At 60.7% G+C, this 4,492-nt stretch overlaps 1 protein-coding gene across 1 annotated transcript in view; it reads right to left on the bottom strand.

The window, feature by feature from the left end:
- Positions 1–4,492, bottom strand: part of MFAP1 (microfibrillar-associated protein 1) — a 12,687-nt gene that overhangs the window by 4,648 nt on the left and 3,547 nt on the right. The gene's annotated exons all lie outside the window — the stretch shown is intronic.

Raw genomic sequence — 4,492 nt, 5'->3', positions numbered from 1 at the left:
ACAGCTGCTGCTGGGGCAGAGGTGGAGCTGGGTGGTCATGGCCACGGCCACTGCCCCTGGCAGAACCAAGGCCCAGCCCTCTTGCTCTCCCACAGACAGTGGGCCCTGGCAAGCCCCAGTGCTGCCACCCGGGTCCCCATCTCCTGGGCAGCAAGAACAAGTGGCCCATGCACAGCCATGTGTCCCACCACAGCCCTTGGGATGTCTGGCGCTGGGAGGCAGGGCTGCTTCTGGTGCAGCAGGACTTTCCCACCGTGCTGTGGTGTGGGGCTGGGGCAGCCCCTGGGCTTCCCAGTGGCACTGTTGAGGTGGTGGCAGTGGCATGTATGTCGGGAAGGGCCGGGGCCATGGCCGCTTCGTGGCAGGCATCAGGGGTTTTCTGTAAGCAAGCAGGTGCTGCCTGCATCAGCACACGTCAGCCTCCAAGGGGTGTGAGGTTTCGCAGAAGAGAGTTGAGGGCAGAGCTGGGAGTGATTGGTTTGCATGAGTTGCCCCTGCTCTGGCATACAGCCACAGAAAATAAGACTTCTCTTGAAGTTGGGCAAAACTGTGTCACAAACCACCGCAGCCACGTCTACCATCCTGTGCCGCCTTCTCAAAATAAAGGAAGAGGTTTTCTCTTCCAGGAAGGCTACCTGCCAGCACCCTGCGGCAGGGGAATTTGGGAAGCAGAGGGGCCAGAGCCACGCTTTAACCCTGTGCTGCCCGGTGCCAGCCCTGCCCTCACTGGAGCAGCTGCCCTCGTGGCCGTGCACTGAAGGCCATGTGAGGCAAGGCCAGCACTAGAGGTGGCAGCCAGGAAGCCCCAAAGCAGTGTGTCAGCACTGGAGCACGATCCCAAGGGAAGTGCAGGGAATTCTTTTCCTTTCGGTGTTCTTGGTTCCCAGCTGGGAGGATCTCATTCATCTGGTCTTGTGCAGCGCAGACCCGATTCTTGGCAGCAGTACTGCCCCTGGCCTGGGCCCACCTCTGCTGGTGTGGAGGGTCCCAGCGGTGTCTGCAGAGGTCCCGAGGCTGCACAAAGGCAGAGTCTCTCATGGGGGACTCTCCTCTGGCCCTCGGCACCTCTCTGCGCTGGGATCCAGGATCATTGTGATCCTGCTGGGCTGCAGGCAGGGGGTGGTGGCCCCAGGCATGGGGGCCCAGCTGGGACCCAGCCCGTGGCAGCATTGGCTGGCTGCGCATGGCCGTCCTGGGCTCAGTCCTTGCTGTGGTGCTGGAGGAAGGCTTTCCCTGCAGCCTCCAGGCACTGTCTCAGACAACCCCGTTTTTGCCCCAGGCAGAGCTGCGGGCTCTCTCCATGGTTCCCCTGCTTCAGTGCGTCCTTGCAGCAGCTGGAGGAGCAGGGACAGCCCTGCCAGAGCTGGGCAGGGAGGAGGGATGGGTGCATGGTGGCACCCTGGTGCTGCAGGGCTCCCGTGGTGTCCTGTACCTTGTGGTTTGCCTTAGCAACTGAGGCATTTGTACCTTTATAATCCTACAGCAACTGATGGTCTGCCCCAGCCTTGCCCAGGAATTAGCAAGAGCTCATTTGGGTGTTTCTGGTCTTTACACCCAGACGACAATTAGAACTCCTGCTCTGCATTTGATCATTTGATGAGATACTAATCTTGTGGGTTATCACAGTGTGTTCCCACCTAATGAGTCCTGTGCCACCATGGCAAGGAGTGCGCTTCAACATACAACTCGATGAAACAATTAGACACACCAGTTTAAGTGAAGCTTAGGAGTTGCACACAAAGCACATAATGTCCTGTTCAGGTGAAGCAAAACTAAAGACCTCAGCAAACAGGGAAATGCTTTCACAGCCTGGCTCGGTTCTGTGACCGCAGGCATTGGAGACTGGGGCAAGAAGCAATCCTTAGCCTGTGATGTGTCTTCTCTGCCCTGTGTCCCCTCGAGAGGCACAGCCGAGCTGGAGAAACCAAATGCCAGCATTGCCCGAGCTGGTGTGTCAGGAGCCACGGGAGGAACCCATTCCTGCAGGCGAAGGCACGAGAGGTCTCCCTGTGCAGGGCCCTGCAGCGCCCATCATGGCATGGGGTGCGCAGGGGTGTCATGGTTCTGTACCTTCCCTTGCCAGATCCCCTGGGGACATGGCAGACAGGCTGCCAAGAGCTGATGTGGCTGAGGGCAGCCCCAGCCCCCCATCCCCCTCTCCCCAGCACAGTGGCTGCTGACGTGTCGGCCCCACAGCAGCTTGGCAATACGCAGCAGGGCTGGGGGGTGACTCGCGGGGCTGAGCCCCCTGTTCCTGGGGTGGTGTGAGGCCGTGTGAGGCTGTCAGCCACTGGCGGGAGCGGGCCCAGAGCACAGCCAGCACCGGGCATGGGCCAGTCTTGCTCCTCAGTGCTTTGCCAGCTTGCTGGTGAAAATCTGCGCCTGGCGGGCTTCGGGCTAGATTTGTGTGTCTGGATCTGTAAGCACTCCCCTCCCCAGCCCACGGGCGAGCAGGGCTCTTGCTGAAGGGCCACAAGTGATCTCCCCTCCCTGGTGTTTTCTGCATGCGTGTACTTGTGTTCCCATGCATGTCACTTGTGTGGAGCCCCTGAGTGCCACAGGCACCTTACAATGCTCAGGCCGGGCAAGGATGCCCCCACACCTGCAGAGCTGCAGTTGTAGGGGGACAGGCGATGGCGGGGTGCGACGCACCGCAGCCCACGGCAGGGGCAGTGCTGTGGCAGGCTGTGGGTCGATACCTTGGCAGCATTACGGCTGCTGCTGACACAGTCAGAGGCAGATAAAGTTACAGAACCACCCTGAGCCGCTGCTGTTTGTGTCTGCAGCTGTACCGCAGGGCAAGGTCAGGGTGTTCGGGCTGGGCCTTGAGTCCCCTGCGTGTGACCACAGTGAGATGTTGTGTCTGGGAGCATGGCTATGAATAGAGCCTCCCGAGCCAGCGGGACCCTGCGCAGCGCAGCTCCCCACTGGGCCACGGCAGTCCCAGCCCCGGGGGCACCGGGGCCTTCCAGGAGCCTGCCGGTAGCAGGTGAGGGGAGGGCAGGGGAGGAGATGGTTCGGAGGGACTCCAGGGAACGGGGACTGCGGCCTGAGCTTTGGGAGAGGGTGCAGGGTGGGGGGCTGGGGAAACGCGTCTGCAGCGCAGCAGAGGGGCTGCGGGCTCACCCTGCACCAGCACAGGCATGGGGGGCAGAGCGGGTTGCTGTGTTCCAGGTAAACATTTCATTATTGATTTGGTCCCCCGGGATGTCCTCTGCCTGCCGTTTTTGCCCGTTATTTGGATTTCTCTCCTGTTTGTAAGGCCCCTCTGCCCTTCCTCTGCTGGTTCCCCACTCACTGTTCTGCTTTCACCCGCAGCGTGGTGGCTCTGGGGAGTGGCACTGCTGCCCGCGGTCCTGGTTGCTGTGTTCCAGGTAAACATTTCATTATTGATTTGGTCCCCCGGGATGTCCTCTGCCTGCCGTTTTTGCCCGTTATTTGGATTTCTCTCCTGTTTGTAAGGCCCCTCTGCCCTTCCTCTGCTGGTTCCCCACTCACTGTTCTGCTTTCACCCGCAGCGTGGTGGCTCTGGGGAGTGGCACTGCTGCCCGCGGTCCTGCTGTGCCCCCCTGCTCCCCCCACGCTGGGGCTGCCTGTGGGCAGGGGCAGCCCCATCGCTGCTCTACCTCCCAGAAAGCTCAGCCATATGAGCAGTTGCATCACTGTTGGAGCTTGTGCAATCTCTGCAACCTGAAAGCCAAAAATTGACCTGATTTTTCCATGAAAGTAGGTTTCTATTGATTGTTGTGCGCTGCTGGGCCATGCCACATAGTATGCTTGGTGTGGAAGAGCATGGGGGGTGTCTCTCCCTGGCCACAGTGAGAGGTTTGGCCCCTGTGCCTACAGTGCAGGCTCCCAGGGATGTGGCGGGCCATCTCCTGGCTGGGCAGACCTCGCAGGGAGCTGCTGGCTGCCTTGTGGTAGTGTCTTGCTGGCGCGACAGTGTGCTGGGAGTCGCAGCCTGCTCCTGGCCATCTCCTGGAGTGCGCCATATGCCTCTGAGCGATGGCCCCAGGTCCCTTCAATATCCAAGAGGAGGGTTTGTGGTCCTGGCAGACGTGGCTGCAGTAGCTGCTTCACCCCCTTGCCGCCCCATCGGCGGCAGCCGAGGAGAGGGATGCCGAGCAGCCCCATAAGGTGTGGGGGCAACAGCAGCCGTCCAGCCTGGTGGCTCAGCTCTCTGCCCTGTTTGCAGCCGTCCCCCAGTCCCCTTCACATTCGTGGCTTTGTACAGCAGCCAGGTGCTCCCTGGTTACAGGCATTGTCTTTGGCAGGGCCGCGGGGTCAGCGTGCGGGTCCAAAGCCAGTATTTTATGTAACAGAGAGGTGCTTCCTGCCTGCCTGCCCTGCGGCACCGAGATAAGCCCCATAGTGACAAGGGCCCTTTGTCAGCTCCTCTCCCCAACGTGACATGTCACAGGGGCCAGGTGCAACAGCTTGTCACCTGCCGCCAGCGCCGAAATGAGGGATCTGAAGATAAGGTGTGCGGGCG

This window comes from Charadrius vociferus, unplaced genomic scaffold (assembly GCF_000708025.1).
Source record: "Charadrius vociferus isolate BGI_N301 unplaced genomic scaffold, ASM70802v2 scaffold1324, whole genome shotgun sequence".
NCBI classification, from domain to species: domain Eukaryota; kingdom Metazoa; phylum Chordata; class Aves; order Charadriiformes; family Charadriidae; genus Charadrius; species Charadrius vociferus.
The sequence above is the reverse complement of the archived record's forward strand: the minus strand, read 5'-3'. Positions and strand labels throughout refer to the sequence as shown.